This window comes from Bactrocera tryoni, unplaced genomic scaffold (assembly GCF_016617805.1).
Source record: "Bactrocera tryoni isolate S06 unplaced genomic scaffold, CSIRO_BtryS06_freeze2 scaffold_310, whole genome shotgun sequence".
Classification (NCBI taxonomy): domain Eukaryota; kingdom Metazoa; phylum Arthropoda; class Insecta; order Diptera; family Tephritidae; genus Bactrocera; species Bactrocera tryoni.
In genome coordinates, this window is record NW_024396028.1 from 6399 (window position 1) to 24592 (window position 18194).

Sequence of the window (18194 nt, forward strand, 5' to 3'; positions counted from 1 at the left end):
TCTGGGATTAATTACTAAAATAAAAAAGCAGAATGATTTAACAGTACCACGAAATAGTGGAGGCCGTCCGAAGAAGTTATCCCCAGTTGTACCACGAATAGCTGGGCGCTTAATTGTCACAGGAGCAACAAATACCGCAGTGGAAACCAATAAAATCATTAGAGAGGTCCATGGAGTGAATGTCAGCGACAAAACAGTAAGAAGATTCCTAAAAAATAACGGGCTCAAGGCTAGAGCAATGGTAAAAAAACCTCTCTTAAGAGACAAACACGGTGGCTAGATGAGTTAGCGCTCCCCCCTCAACACACGTCCTTGGACGATAATTCACGACACCAACACGATCCCCACCTGAAGACCACATACGAATACATCACATATGAAGACAAAACACATGACAACATCATACCGTTATGCCGTTATACAGCGTATTCGCCACTCAGCAGCCCTTAAAAAGATCAGCAGCAACGAGCAACGGCCCTTTTTTCGTCTCCCGTTCGTAGCGACAACATATTCTCCGGCGGTCCGCAAGAGTGAAGCGAATGCTGACAACAACGCGTTCTTTTTTACAAGTTATTTTTTCATATACAAACGTTCAAAAGTGTTTTCTGATATTTAAATACAAACGTACAAAAGTGCTTGCTGATATTTTCACATACATACGTTCAAAAGTGGTTTACCAAACAATTACAACTGGTTTTTACTAAATAAACTCAAAGTGTTTAACTGAGGTCAGTAGGGAGTTTAGCGGAATAAACTTAAAGTGCTCTATTGAAGTAATCAAAAGTGTTTTGCGGAAATCTGAAGTGTTGAGTGGTAACCAGTGTGAGATACCCAACCGCAGCACGTGTTGTGGAATCCAAGCAAGTGAGTAAACACAGGGTAAGGCTCATTTTCACGCATTGCAGAATATAAGCCCAAACATTTTAGACAACCTCATAAATGGTATGCCAAAAAGGATTCAAGCTTTAAAGAAATCGCGCGGTGGTCATACAAAATATTGACCGAACTTTTGAGTCTACGGACAAAAGTGTTCACACTTATATCTTTTGAAAATTAAGTATTTTTAATACGTTATGTTCAAATTTTAGAATAAAGTTATTGGATTTGAAAGCAAATTTACTACTCTTTTAAATGTATACATTATTTTTTTTGTGTAAGGTGTCTAATAAAATTTCTAAGCTTTAAGAAAAATTTTGGTATTTTCGTGAGCAGTTATGTCCTTTACTGTACATAAGTACGTACATACATAACGTATTAGAAACCAAACATTGAATTTGAACATCTAATGTTGTAATGACATACAGCTATGGACAGAGAAATAGCGGACCTTTAGTATGCATTATATTAATTGTTATCCCATAAAAAATTAAGAGATAGTCGTACATATTCTTATGCCATTCTTGTGCTGTTATTCTCTGTTTTTACAACTCCACTAAAAAATTCCGTTATCCCTTGTGTTTATTTGTTTTTGCTTTATTTTACTCAATCTGCATACTATTCCGTTGGACACCAAAATAGCGCAGTTTTGTTTTCACCGTCAACTAAGACAGTTACTGTTTAGTGCTTTCAATAAATTCTTTTTAATTGCATTTAAAAATATAATTTCTTTCGTTAAAATCGTTATTGTGGAAGAAAATGGGTAGAGGACCTCACTGCTCACTTGAAAAAAAAAAATTATTTGGGACCTTTATCGAAAAGGAAAAAAACAAACCAAAATTGCAGAAATTCTAGCTTGTTCTATAACGTCATCAAATGTATTAGTGCAGACCCAAATATGCTAATTAGGAAGAAAATGCGAAAGATGCCCCCACGAAAAACAACAGCCCATGCGGACAAAGTAATCGTCAAAAAGAGTAAGCTTGATCCTTTCAAGTCCTCTCGAACAATCGCGACGGAAATAAATGAAGAATTTGGCTTGAATGTATCAAGCAGGCTTATAAGAAGACGACTTAATGAAAATGTTTTATATGGGCGTGTCAGCAGAAAAAAACCACTACTGTCGCAGAAAAATATTAAAGCACGATTATCATTTGCAAACGCCCATACATGCAAAGGCGTAGATTTCTGGAAAAGAATCTTGTTTTCTGATGAGACAAAAATTAATTTGATTGGACCTGATGGGAAGACATTTGTTCACCGAGAAAGAAACCAAGCATACAATCCCCGGTACACTACAAAGACGGTAAAACACGGTGGAGGTAACTTGAAAGTTTGGGGATCGTTTTCTTGGCATTAGTAAGAATAACCGGTAATATGGATAAGTTTTCTTATCTGGAAATACTAAGGAATACAATGGAGCCATATTCCTTTGAGTTCATGCCGCTAAACTGGATATTTATGCAGGATAACGACCCAAAACATACAGCCAAAGTGGTAAAAGATTGGTTTTTCAAAGAAAAAATTGCAGTTCTTGATTGGCCGGCACAAAGCCCTGACCTTAATCCCATAGAAAATTTATGGAACGATGTTAAGGTTAAGGTTGGGCAAAAAAAATTTAAGAACTGCAATGAACTTTGGGAAGGAATACAAGAAGCGTGGAACTCTATTCCTTTGGAGAAATGCCAAAGGTTGGTAGAAAGTTTGCCTCGTAGGTGTGATGCAGTTTTAAAAAGTAAAGGCTATTCTACAAACTAAGTTATCTCATTTTTAAATACGACATTCTTTTTTGCTGCAGATCAAGAAAAGTGTGCTATTTGGGTGTCCCGATCAAAATGAGACAACTCAATATTTAATGGACTGAATACTTTTGTTTGCACTGAATTGTGATTTTTTTTATGTTTTCTTGTTAATATTAAAATGAAATAAAAAACCCATGCAAAAATAACGTTTTCACTATACTTACACATAAAAATATTAGCTTTTTATATCATTCTTGGAAAGTGCGCTATTTCTCTGTCCATAGCTGTATGTATTCAAAACAATAGAATTTGATGTAAACAAACATCAAAGAAACTTGAATCCTATTTGGACACAATAATAAATAAGAACTCGTGCCATCGTTATGATATATGATGCTTTGCTTAGAGACTTAGAAATAATCAAATCTAGAAAGCTTAAAAGGCATAGTAAGAGTTCAATTGTAGTTCAGTTTAATTCAAGTGAAGTCCAGTTCAGTACAAGTTCAGTTCAAGTGAACTTAAGTGCAGTTAAAATTCAGTTTGTCTCTCAAATAGTAAATGTATGTGACATCCAAGGACTAGATGACAAGAAGGAACTCAAGGACACAGGACATCTTGTAAACTAAGGACGATAAGTATCTTTTAAACTAAAACAACTTTATTCTAAGTTCCCTTGCAGCTCTTAAATAAACCACGATTTGTAACATAAAAGAATACAAGGTCTTTTATTCAAATTGGAAGATAGACTTACACGCGAAGTCTATAATTATATGGATTGTATCCTTTGTACTTCAGGTTCAAAAATTCAACCGTGAATCAATCTGATTAAAAGAACAAAAAGTAATATGTAATAAAAGTTTAAAAAATAATTGAGGGACTAGTTCACATACACAAAGCTTTCTTCTTCTTTATCAATTTGCGCTTGCATTACAATGTCAGCGTACATTGACGCATCACCAATGCTTGCCTTGATTTTTTCATTTTTGAAATCGAAGAGCATATCATTCGCCCAAAACCGCTTATCTCCGCATCAAACTCTTCTCGACGCGCTCTACGTTCACATACCTCCTGGAAAGTTTTCACTGTTCCGAGGATGGCAGTGTCCACCTCGTGCAGCTGTCTGCCTCTTCGCTTTCCTGGTCGCGATGTTGATGACGGATTTGCTGATGGCTGACTTGACGGGATTGACTGATCGGACGGAATTGCTGTTGTTTGATCGGACAAAATTATTGTTGATTGGTCGGACGGAATTAACTGCCCAGGGGAAATTGGAGGTGACGGCGAGAGATCTTGAGATATACAGTCTTCCACAAAACTGAAGGTACAGTGAATTTGGATTTGCGAATTGTATTGCTTTGCAGGTGGTTTTCATTCAAACGCCAAATAACGAAAATGTTATTATGACTAGTAATAGTACTTTTTAATTTTTATAAAATTAACCGGTTGCCGAAACCGTGATCAGCGAGGAGATTACGTTTTTGTTGGCAACTCTTTACTGACGTTCCACAAAAATCTTGGTACAGCTGATGTAAACGCGCTTTTATTAGTAAAAAGGGGAATCCCACAATTCAATATTATTGCTGTGAATTAAAAGCTGCAGTCTGGTACTTTTAATATTGTATTCGTGTTCGTTGAGTGTTATTTGTTATAAAAATTAGATAAAAATAAAAGAAGTTCTGGGCCGAAAAGAATTAACAATTAGAGAACGGGAAATCATAATTGATCTACATTTTAGGCAAGGTAAATCTTATTCACAAATATCTGAGCTTGTATCGCGTAGTCGGTCATCAGTCCAAAAAGTGGTTAACCGATATAATAAGGAAAACAGAGTTGAAAATGCACCCAGGACTGGCCGCCCGCCCAAACTGAATGATACTGACAAGAGGAAAATTTTGTGTATAGTAAAATAAAACCCATTTGTAAGCTGCAGAAAAATTAGTGATGACCTTGCTGTTTACGACAATAAATAGGTTAGTGCAGAAACTGTGCGAAGAGCTGTCGTAGAGAATGGATTTTCATCTAGAACGCCCAGGAAGAAGCCGCTTGTGAGTGCTATAAACAAAGAAAAGCGTATAACATTCGTAAAGACATATTATGACAAGCCTGTGGAGCTTTGGGACAAAATTTTATTCTCAGATGAGTCTAAGTTTTGCATATTTGACGTAAATGAGCATAAAAGGGTCTGACGCAGAGCAGGAGAAGCGCTCAATCCAAAGAATACGGTTAAAACCATTAAACATTGAGGCGGTGGCGTTATGGTGTGGGGGTGCATGGCAGCTGCGGGGGTAGGAAACCTGGTTTTTGTCGAAAATAATATGGACCAGAATACATATTTGGATATTCTACGAAATAATATGAAGCAGAGTGCTCTTAGGCTAGGTATACAAGTAGACTTCTTGTTTCAACATGACAATGACTCTAAGCACACTACTCACAAAGTACGAATGTTGTTGTTGTACAATGCTCGTATGTTTCCTACCCCACCTCAAAGCCCTGATTTAAACCCCATTGAGCATCTTTGGTATGAACTTGAGACTAGAATTAGAAAAAGAAAGACTTCAAGCAAGGCGCAGCTTAAGGAGGTTATGTTAGAGGAGTGGAACAACATTGGCAGCGAGCTCACCAAAAAATTGGTGCATTCAATGCCTAAAAGGTTGAAATCAGTAATTAAATTAAAGGATATCCTACAAAATATCGGGTGATTTTTTAAGAGCTTGATAACTTTTTTTAAAAAAAAAACGCATAAAATTTGCAAAATCTCATCGGTTCTTTATTTGAAACGTTAGATTGGTTCATGACATTTACTTTTTGAAGATAATTTCATTTAAATGTTGACCATGGCTGCGTCTTAGGTGGTCCATTCGGAAAGTCCAATTTTGGGCAACTTTTTTCGAGCATTTCGGCCCGGAATAGCCCGAGTTTCTTCGGAAATGTTGTCTTCCAAAGCTGGAATAGTTGCTGGCTTATTTCTGTAGACTTTAGACTTGACGTAGCCCCACAAAAATAGTCTAAAGGCGTTAAATCGCATGATCTTGGTGGCCAACTTACGGGTCCATATCTTGAGATGAATTGTTCTCCGAAGTTTTCCCTCAAAATGGCCATAGAATCGCGAGCTGTGTGGCATGTAGCGCCATCTTGTTGAAACCACATGTCAACCAAGTTCAGTTCTTCCATTTTTGGCAACAAAAAGTTTGTTAGCATCTTGGTTGACATGTGGTTTCAACAAGATGGCGCTACATGCCACACAGCTCGCGATTCTATGGCCATTTTGAGGGAAAACTTCGGAGAACAATTCATCTCAAGATATGGACCCGTAAGTTGGCCACCAAGATCATGCGATTTAACGCCTTTAGACTATTTTTTGTGGGGCTACGTCAAGTCTAAAGTCTACAGAAATAAGCCAGCAACTATTCCAGCTTTGGAAGACAACATTTCCGAAGAAATTCGGGCTATTCCGGCCGAAATGCTCGAAAAAGTTGCCCAAAATTGGACTTTCCGAATGGACCACCTAAGACGCAGCCGCGGTCAACATTTAAAATGAAATTATCTTCAAAAAGTAAATGTCATGAACCAATCTAACGTTTCAAATAAAGAACCGATGAGATTTTGCAAATTTTATGCGTTTTTTTTTTAAAAAAAAGTTATCAAGCTCTTAAAAAATCACCCGATACTAAAAAAAGGTGAGGTTTGAATAGAAAGCAATGCTATAACTACAATTTATGTATATTTTCTTTAGGTGTACCTTGACTTTTGTGGACTCAATATAATGGCTTATCACCATATTGGCATCATTTTCTTTTCTTATATACTGAATTCTGGTTTTGTTTTTACATGGATTCAAAGTTTATTTGTTATTGTTAGAAATACGTTAGGAAAATTTTCCTTTTATTTGACTAATAAAAGCAGATCACACTGTTTTCAAAGATTTACTTGCTGTACCTTCACTTCTGTGGAAGACTGTAGATTCTGACGAAATGTTTATAAAGTCAAATTTCTCGTCGCTGCGTTTCAATATTGGCGCACTTTGTTGCATTCTGTTAACATTAATGTAGGACTGTGTAAACGGACAATAAGACGGAAACAGAAATGCAACACTGCGTAGAGAACAGATGTGACAGCTGTGAACGGACTGAAATGATGACGAAACAGTAGGGACAAAGACGAATTAAGGACAGACAAACAGACAGACCACCGGCAACCACGGACCACGCAGGATCACACAAGACCACAACCGATCACAATTATTTCTTTGCGGTCGTATTAGTAACCTAATAAAGTTCGTTATATTCATTTTACATCGGTGTTTAATTAAAGATTTAATCGGCCAATCCTACATTAATGTTCTCATTATTTACATGGATATGGTAATAATGCATTTTACTTACGGACGAGGAATAATGTGACTTCTTAAAAATTGCAAACTTTCAAATAGCGCTCACTGCCTTCCTACGAATGCACCACTTCCTGAAGCATTTTGTGAGATTCTAATTTTTTTTGAGAAGCGTTCTCTCAAGTTGCCCCAACGCTTCATAACAAAACTTTCTGTTTATAATGTCCAAACATATTGTATATGTCGATGTAAACAAATAACTTTGTTAATTTGAATATCATTTTTGAAATGACGAATGACCCTGTATATACATTTTGTAATACATGACAAACTACTGTGTATAGTAATTGTATATGCATCTCATATTACATGACAAATTACTGTATATGCAAAGTACTTTGTAAATAAATTTCGATGTAATCGAAGTATGCTGTTTTCATGTTTCTCTTCATTATATCCTTCGGTGTGAGAGCGAGGTAAAAGCATTTCGTTTTGCCGAGTGTGCTTCTGCGCGTCACGATAAAATCAACGAGTATTGGAAAGGAAAGAAAGAGACAAAGAATGTGCACAAGGCTTTGTTCTGGTAGATATACTAAGAGTGATGAAGCGCTTTTGGTACTGTATGATTAGTGTGAAAATACTAGAGGAGATCGGTCGTACAGTTGTTCGCTGCGCTTCCCCAGAAATATATATTAACTTTAGAGAAATGGAAACTGGCTTGCCCATGAACGGCGCTCCTACTGCAACACCTAATTGCACGGAAATTAATACAGACGATGCTACTATATCTGGACCGACATATATTAAATCTTATAATATTTGTATTGAACTCACCATCAACTTCCAAATTGTCGGCGACTTCCTTCCAAGACCGCCTTTTTTTCTCTTGATTTTTGAAATCGGCATGACTCTTGTCATATAGGCATGGCGAATTCCGCACACATTCTATTAATTTAATATCATCCATTTTGATTAAGAGATTATTATTTGATTGCTGTTTAAAAATCGCATTACGTTAAACAATCCGAGCTTTATAAATACAAAATTATTAGGCGAACAAAACAAAATGCAAACGAAATTTTAAATGAAAAGTCAAAAAATCAACAATCGGAATAAGCGTAAGTCAAACCGGGCATTCTAAGAACACTCACATATCATTACTATTTTTTACCATTATTTGTATTGTTTACAATTCTTTACAAAAATATATTCCAGTCAAAAATTTACTTTATTTACAACATATTGACATTTACTTATTTCGAAATGTAAAAAATCTTTCTTTATTTTTTGCTAAAAAGTATTTATTGCATTAATTGTAAAGCTCAACATTTGCAAATGCTTTTGTCAAGATTTTATGGATTACTTTTCAATGGAGCTAAAATTTTTGAAGTAAAAATAAAAGAAATAAAAAGAAAAAATGCGTTTTCGCAGAATTCAGAAGTGGGATAACAGATTAAATTTTTTACGATTATTATTATCGTATAATCCATTTTCATTAACCATTTCAGATTCAATGTTACATTGTTTTGTTAGATTGGCCTGCACAGTCTCCAGATCTTAATCCCATTGAGCACATGTGGGCTATTTTAAAACGCAAGATTAAGGAACACTGTAACATCAAAAACTACCTTAAAGAATGCCTTAATTAACGAGTGGTACGCTATAAGTGCGGACGAATGTGCAAAGCTTGTACGCAGCGGTGGGGTTATCACGCTTCGCATTGAGAGATAATGCCATTTTTTTTTGTCAATTGTGAGTTAAAGCCATATGGCCTTATCTCTCATATGAATTTATTTTTCATTGTGAATGTGCATTTAATTGTTATTCATTGCACCTGGCAACTTTCTTAATTAATGTCATATTGCATATTGTCAAATTGCATATTTTCATAATCCACGTATTTCGTGCTTTAATTAAAATGGAAAATCAAGAAATAATTTTTGAATATAAGTTGATTCCAGGTTTTAGGAAAAACAATTCTTTATTATTAATTGAAAAAGAAAATAAAATTTTCAAATATAAATACATACATATATGAATAAAAATGTTAAATATTATTATTGTTATGTGGATAACTGTTCAGCTGCAGTTGCCATTGAATTTAATAGCACAAGATTTTGCCGCAAAACAGAGAAAAGTGTCAAGAACGGCCACAATCATGGGGAACAAAGTGCCTTAATTGAAAAATTAAAATTAATAAATTCGATAAAAACTGAAGTGATGAGTGCATCATTAAAACGTTCAAGTGTGCGAGATATATTTGATGCACAATGTAAAAAATATAAGGAAACATCACATTCAGTGCAGTTCGGAAAAATGCGTAGGCATTTGATTCATATAAAAAAAGAAAAGTATTCACAATGTCCAGATATGAGGAAAATGACAAATTTTATATTGACACTATAGTAGAAGAAAATTTTGCCTACTCATTATTTGTGTCTGGTACCATTTCTAATGCTATTAAAGGAAGGAACCACATGGAACAACGTAATTATATAGTCGATGGAACATTTAAGACAGTACCTATTTCAAAGAAATAATGTATAAGCAAATTAAAATTTATTATTTATCTTAAAATAACTCGCTCATTTTTCATTATTTTTCAGGCATATCCGTTCATATACCGTGGCTCCATCGCATAATCGGACAGAAGTTTATCTAATATTAATGTGCTCCAAACATAAAGATAAAAAAGCAGAATGCATTGTTTTTTGCTTTTATTTACACTTCATAATACAGTTTCTCTCATCAATAAAAAATCAACAGCTATCCTTTATGATAACTGTAAATTTGAGTAGCAAAACATAAATATCTCAATTTTTTGCACTCAACGAATAATCGGACAAGTGAAAATAGCAATGCTTAATGTGCCGTTATTTTGTAAATGCGCACCTTACAATCACATTTTTTGGTCTTATTTAGTCATAAATTTTATTTAGTCGCAGAAGAGTTTAGAATTTTGTGAATTATTTTTAAAATGGCTCCAAAAGGAAAGCAAACTTCGCTCGAAATAAGGCAACTAATAGTGAAATTGAATGGTGAAGGTAAAACCGTCCGAGAAATCGCTGAATTGGTAGGAAGAAGCAAATCCACGGTCCATGATGTGATCAAGAGATTCCATCATGAGTTCAGATTGGCTAATAGAAGCAGAGAAGGTCAAGGCAAGATATTATCCGTGCGAGAAGAGCGTTCTATAGTAAAGGAAGTAGCAAATGATCCTTTCAAAACGGCAAAAGAACTGAAAATCTCTTTAAAAAATCGAAGTGGAAAAGATGTCTGCCTAAATACTATTCGTAATACGTTACACAAATACGATTACCATGGTAGAGTTGCAAGAAAAAAACCTTTCATTAGCCATCAAAATAAAAACAAAAGGCTGAAATATGCTAGGGAGTATTTGTTAAAATCAGAAGACTTTTGGAATCAGATAGTTTCACATTATTTCATCTCAAAATACATTTATTTTGATAGTTTTCCCTGTTTTTAGGTTTTATTCACTGATGAAAGCAAGTTTAATTTGCATGGGTCAGATGGCAAAATGTTTGTGTGGCGTAAACCAAATGCCGAATTTGCTCATAAAAATACAAAAGCTACTGTGAAGCATGGAGGGGGCTCTGTCATGGTTTGGGGATGCATGTCAAGTGCTGGACTAGGCAATTTGCATTTTATTGATGGTAAAATGGACAAATTTGGCTATCTCAATATTTTGAAGGAAAATGTTAAGCAAAGTGCAGAGAAGTTGGGTATCGCGAACAATTTTGCTTTTTTATCAAGACAATGACCCCAAGAACCATTTTCAATTTGAAAGTGGTTTTATGAGTAGCATCTCAGTAATAATGAGTTCTAAAGCATCAGCAAATCAGCAACAACAGCAACAAGCGACAACATCATCAGCGCAAGCATCCGCTGAGTCAACCAAGCAGAAAACGCGTCGTCGAAAGCCAAAGCAAGTACAGGCTGCACAACCTATGGAAGAGGAGGTAGTAAAGTCGGTTCAACAACAAACCTCAACGGGTCAACGCAAAACCGGGCTCCTAGCATCTTATGGCCAGCCAATTCAACGTGGCAATACAGCAGCTTTTCGACCAACACACTTGTCAACGGCTTCGTCCATCGAAAGAAACAATGACCCCAAGCACACAACGGGCGTGGCAAAGCTTTGGTTGATACACAACTGCCCTAAACTAATACAAACACCACCGCAGAGCCCTGACCTTAATGTAATCGAGCATTTGTGGGAAGAATTAGCTAGAAGAGTGTATCAAAAAAAGTTTAACACGTGAGGTGAGCTAAAGGAAGCCTTATTACAGGCATGGAATTCCATAGAGCCGGAGGTTTGTCAAAATTTGGTAAAATCTGTTCCAAAGCGCTTACAGGCTGTTCTGGATAACAAGGGTTATGCAAATAAGTATTGACTTCTTTTGTTTTATATATTAAGTGGTTCTATTTTGTTTTGTCCGATTATTCGTTGAGCATAAAAAATTGAATTGTTTTAGTTTTTTTATTTAAATTGACAGCTTACATTTAAAAAAGTTACCTTTTCTTTATCACTTAAGTAGACGATAATATGAGGTGTAAATAAAAGCGAAAAACAACACATTCTGCTTTTTTATTTTAATGTTTGGAGGACATTTATGTTAGAAAAGTTCTTGTCCGATTATGCGATGGAGCCACTGTATATTTTAATGTCTCATAAGTCAGAATCTGCAATAAATATGTTTTGCAATATTTGCAATCAAATGTCATCGATTTGAAGCCGACGTCAGTAATCACTGATTTTGAATGCAGTTTACGTAATGCTTTTAAAAGCGTATACCCAACAGTGAAAATGGTTGGATGTTGGTTTCACTACACGAATGCTTTTCGACGGAAAGTTACGCAAATTCCTAAATCCACAGCTAAATTGAACAGAGATAAAAATGCCAAAAACCTATTTTCCAAATTTATGTATCTACCTTTATTGAAACCGACTAATATTATAGAAGCCTATAGCATTTTAAAATAAGATGCTATGGATGTAAAATTTGTTAATCCATCAAATAATACAGAAAGCTTCTTTAAACCATTTATAAATTACTTCGAGCGGCAATGGATGAAAAAAGTGAGAGAAAACTAAATCACATATACATATAAGTTTTATGAACTTTTATTGTTTTAGGAAAACCCTGTAAACTTTTCAGTGTATAAAGAACCTGTCAGGACAAGTAATTTTGCTGAAGGTTTCCATAGCAGATTGAATATGAAACTTCCAAAGCGAGGCACGTATTACAACTTCCTAGAAACCCTTTTCGAATTAGATTTTGTAAAATCCATGGATTATTCAAAATCTATTTCTGGTTGTACGAATCTATATAAATCAAAAACATTCGGCAATGGAGTTCGCGACAAATTTATTAAAGAACGGCTAGACTTATTAAAAAACAATAAAATACCTTTGAGGGAAATTCTCAGTCAGTTTTCTAAAATGGAAAACTGCATACTTGCAGAAAAATTCGTCAATGAAATCCCTAATTCCGATGATGATTATAAAGCGACGACGACGACGACGACGACGACAGTAAAGCCATACAGAAATTTTGACGTTTTGAATTGAGTGATAAGGCCATATGGCGTTATCTCGCATGGTTTTATCGCACCCCACCGTAATGTTGCGACAAAGAATGAAATAATTCTCCCTCGCTACAAGCCTTTCATTGCCCCTCACCAACGATAAGGTATTTAATAAAACTTCATTGAGGTAATAACATTTGGTCGTCCGAGCCGGATTTTGAAGATATTCCAGAACTACAAATAAAAACCTAACCTGCGCACGCATGCAACCCTAGACATCCACACAGAATGAATGAACTTGACAAAACGAACATAAGACAGCGACAACGACGGTTAACATAAAACACACGATTCTGAGACTTTTTTTGTGGAAATATTAAACAAAGTGTTAACTATTAAATAGACTACTTTTATAAATTAAAATAAAACTTAGGTGTTTGATTGCATTATTTTTCCTAAACACATGTGGGATTCGAATTGATACCCGAATTTCATAATTCATCATAATTAACAGATAAGTGGCAACCACTTATTCGAAGGTCAAATAGTGGATGCCAATTGTAGATTACGTAGAAGTTGTGGGCGGTAAGGCTTAGCGTCCATCATAGCGAGATAAGTATGATGGCCATTCCTGATTGTAACGCGGAGCAGGGTAGTACTCATTTTATTGAGCTAGAGATATTCTTGTGTGTAACGCTAAATCGCCATATTATTCAGTTTTCCCGTTTAAGTGACTTTTGTGATTTCCATTCTAAATTGTAACGCCGGGCGTAGTAAAACGCTCCGTGCCGATATATGAGACACTCCGTAGAGTTTAAGTGATTTTCCTTGTTAATTGCAACATCCAGCGTAGCGGATGCGCTGCGAATTTGGTGACTTTAATTATATTCCTTTTCCTTTATTGTAACGCTGAGCGTAGCGATGCTCAGTGATAATTTGGTGACTTTTGGCTAATCTAAATCCATGTGATATGTTTATATGAATTTTATTGTGAATAAAGAAAACCATACATAATATAAAAGTAATAATTCCGCAGCATCAGAAATTCTACATACATTAAATTAAATTTTAATAAAAAAGTGTTCAAATACTTGAACAACAATATACAGTCCACTATCAGTTGACTGCATACAAAAATGCAGCAAACAAAAGAAAAATATGTGATAAGAATACATTACAAAAAACAACCCTTATGGTGGTTATTGTATTCTTCATCATAAATCTTCAAGTGCCTTAGTTGCATACACACACACATACATATTTATGTGGGGTTGAGCAACGCTGAAACCCTTTTTCGCATAAAGCTCTTCTACGCAAGTTTCGAACAACAAACGCAAAACCAGAAAGTGCGAATGCTAGACGAACACTTGCCGAGTAAACGCGTAGCCGTGCGCATGTGACGAATCTATCTGCAGACAACCGAAGTGTATCCTTTTTAAAACTGAACTACCAACCTCTTTTTCTCTTTTTAAAACTATGTATCTTAATCGTGTAAATGCAAAGTTAATCGTAAATCGTTTTTTGTAATATTTATCTGCATTATAAAATAAAACTTTTATATTCCAACGTGAGAAACAGTAGAAAATTGCAAACGTGAATTTTATTTGAATAAAAGAAAAACTCCTCTGTAAGTGCGTGGGTATAATCCCTACATTTATATAAACAAATAAATAGAAATGCAATAGATGCACACTACCAAATGTATATATACATTTGCTGATAAAAGAATACATGTAGCTGTGGCAGCACTGCTGTATCAACCTAATTTAAATATACTATTTTTAGTTAAGTTTCTCGACCCGTCTGGCAATATTTTTTATGTAAAAAAGTCGAACTGAACTAATTTAACGATTCGGATGAAATAAAGAAAAAGAAGCCAAATATTGTGATAAATAGGCAAAATACAGAAATGTGGAAACAAGCCCCACACTGCGCCGTGTTATGCGCCATCTACCGCTAAATGTCATGTAACCTTTTATAATTGAATTGTCATTTTGTAACACTTACTTCTTTTTTGATATTGACTAAAGCACCACGAGTAACGTGCTAAATACCTTTAGATAAGACGGACAACGGCCTTATCATGTGCTATGCGTTGGTCTGATAATTAATTTAAAAATATAGGCTACGAATTACCCCACCAGTGGTAAGGGGTAAAAGAAAATAAAAAAGGAAATATTTCAAGTAAAAAGCAGTGCCTATCACTTTTTAGCCCAAATTCAACTCCTCAGAAAAGTAATGGATGATCTCCACAAAATAACTACAATAAATACTGAATATATTCTCCCTCGATATAAGACTTTTCATTTCCCCCCACCAGTGATAAGGAATGACAAATTCTTTTTTGAGGTCAATGTTTGATGATACATACAAATCAAACAAAAAGATCAGAATCAAAGGTGAACTCTCAGAGTGCAGTAAAAACAAAGTGTTTTTCTGTACACTGCGTTTTCGCAGAAATCAGAAGTGGGATAGCTGATAAAATTTATAGCGTTAGTATTCTCGTTTAACGCATTCTCATTAACTCTTATAAATTCACACCGCGAAGAAACCTATTTCAACCTAGGGTACATTTATGAGAAAAATATTAGGAATAAAAAGAAAAAATGCGTTTTCGCAGAAATCAGAAGTGGGATAGCTGATAAAATTTTAAACACGTCATATTCTTGTTTAAGTCATTCTCTCGCTAGAGAGAAACTTCAAATTAAGAAACGGACGAAGACAGACTTTAATGTGAGAACTACAGATTGGAATAAAGATTAATGCTGTTCAAGTAGAGAGCTAAGCCTTTTTATATTGACCTCGCAGAGAGAAATAGGTGAGAAACATAAAGAAGATTTTGGTTGCCCTCCTGGCTTGCGAGTTAATGACTTCTTCACAAGGAATGTAAACAAAGTTTCCACTAAACATGCATTATCAAGAAACGCATTCTCAACATGTAAATAAAAAATATCTGGCAATGCAATAATCCACTGCAATAACCACCGCCACATCTCATCAGTGTAAATATGTAACTGTAAGATCTTATGAAAGATTTCTCACTCAAGAAAAGACTTTTCATTTACCCCATTTCATTTAAGGTTTGACTAAATCTTTATTGAGTCATAATATTTTTCCTTCGAGCCTAAAAAGGAGTTCAGCATATTAAAAAAGCCCTGATATTATTAAAAATACAGGCAAAATAAAAAATATATAAAACATTGAGAAGAAATTCTAAGACGGGTCCATATTCCCGCGTATTATTTTAATCACATTAGCCGTTTTAGTACGAAACTAAATGCTGTGTAAAAAACTCTGTGCGGCTGTGAATCGAGGCACAGCAAGGTCAACCAGGCGGTCAAAACAATTACCTCCAACGATTTTTTTGAGGAATAAAAACAGTTTATTAAAAAATATAATTAAAAATATCGCACACTGCGGACATGATACAACGCCAAAAGGTGTTGCACAGAGAAATTTCAGCACGGTGCCAAGGAGATGAATTAGAGGAAAAAGTGCCAATATATACAGTTAGGGACTTAAGTCTTCATACATCCCCATAATTTCACATATTCGCTAATCAAAGAGTACCAGAAAAAAAAATTTTAAGCCAAAAAATTCCATTCCATATTAATTACTCTTCCAAAGCAAAAAATTTTATTTTCTTTAAAAATAACGGTAAATATGGAAAAAAAAAACGTAAAATAAAGAGAGACAAAAGTGTTCATACACTACATTCTCTTCTGCTTTGATTATAGTTTAAAAAGAATTGCAGTTCAAATGTCGTTAGTTTTTTGCAATTCATGTAGTCTACGTGGCTGCTGAGTTACGTTTTAGCAGTTTATCAGTTAAATAAGTTGTTTCAAATTAACAAGATGGGCACGCGTAAAGAAGTTAGTATCGATGTAAAAAATCTTATTATTCAAGAGCACAAAAAAGGAAAATCTTACCGCGCAATCAGTAAACTTTTTAATAAACCTTTTGCTACGGTTCAGTACATTATAAAAAAGTTCAAAACTACTGGCTCTGTAGAAAACAAGCCAAGATCAAGGCGCCCAAAGAAACTCTCCAGGCGAGATGTTAGTCTTCTTTTAAGAGAAGTGAACAAAAATCCTAAAATTTCAGCGCCTAAATTAGCGGAAAGAATCGCAAAATCTACGGATAAAAAAGTTCATCCAAAGACTATTCAAAGGGCATTACGTGATCAAGGGTATGCAAGCCGAATTCTCCGCAGAAAGCCCTTGATATCTGAAAAGAATCGAAGACTTCGGCTCGAATTTGCGAAAACACATTTAAATAAAGACATCGATTTTTGGAAACGAATTTTATTTACTGATGAAAGCAAGTTTAACTTGTTTGGAAATGATGGACGAGGAAAGGTTTGGCGTAAAAAGAACGCAGCACTTGAACCAAAGAATGTTGTGCCAACAGTGAAACATGGCGGTGGCAACGTAATGGCTTGGGGCGCAATGGCAGCATCTGGAGTTGGCCGGCTAGTGTTTATAGATGGTATTATGGATCGATACTACTATAAGCAACTTTTGGAACATAATTTGCAGCCATCGGTGGATATGTTGGGTCTTGGTCAGAGTTGGATCTTCCAACAGGACAACGATCCAGAGATTGGCTGCTATATCATGCACCAAGGCAATTAAAATCCCCTCCTCAATCGCCGGACCTGAATCCTATTGAGCACGTTTGGGATGTTTTAAAGCGAAAAATTGCTCATGTTGATGTTCCCAACAAACACAAGCTAAAAGACGCTTTACAAAAGTGCTGGACCGAGATTACACCTGATGTGACCGAACATCTTGTTGCATCAATGCCAAGACGTCTGCAGGCCGTGATTGACGCTAACGGTGGACCAACAAAATATTAATTTAAAAAAAAAAAATAACTTAAAAACTATATTTTTATTAAATACTAAGATGTGTTTTGCTATGTATGAACACTTTTGTCCTCTCTTCTTATTTGTTTTCTATTGTTTTTTTCTTTATTTTAAAAGTTGAATGAAAAATTTTGTTTTCGTATAGTAATTAAAATAGAACTGAATTTGTTAATTTAAAAATTTTTTTCCTGGTACTCTTTAATTGACGAAAATATGAAATTTTGGGTATGTATGAAGACTTAAGTCCCTAACTGTATTTAGATAATGGCACAAACTTTCTTGGAGCAGCAAAATCTTTGGACAAAGACTTGAAACTAGCTATTACAAATAATAAAGTTATTGCACCAATTATGGAAAAAGAAGGCATCAAGTCGCATTTTATTCCCTCGGCAAGACGCATGTGACCACTTAAATTATCATCGAAGTATATTTTCCAAAATCTATTGTTAATCGTTTTACTTTTATAATAACCATTTTTATTAACAAATAAAATGTATACGTTTTAAAATGTTCTTAAAATAATATGAAATCGCAGTACTCGAGTTTAATTTCAATAAAAAGAAGTTAACTTTACATATACATATGTAGGACTGCGTAAACGGACAATAAGAATGAAATATAAATGCAACACTGTGTAGGGAACAGATGCATGACAGCCAGTGTTGCCGGTTTGCTTACTTGTAAGCAAAAGTGCTTACTTTTTTCTTTATGTTGTTGTGTACTTTTCCCCCATTTTGCTTACTTCTTTTTTTTTTTAGATCTTTTAAATTGAAGTGTATTATTTATTGATTTTAAGTATTTCAAATAAATTTAAATAAGGGGCAGCACT

General features: G+C 34.9%; 1 pseudogene; it reads right to left on the bottom strand.

The window, feature by feature from the left end:
- Positions 1–3423: 3423 nt before the first annotated feature.
- Positions 3424–7915, bottom strand: LOC120781121 (annotated as a pseudogene).
- Between the last annotated feature and the right edge of the window lie 10279 nt (positions 7916–18194).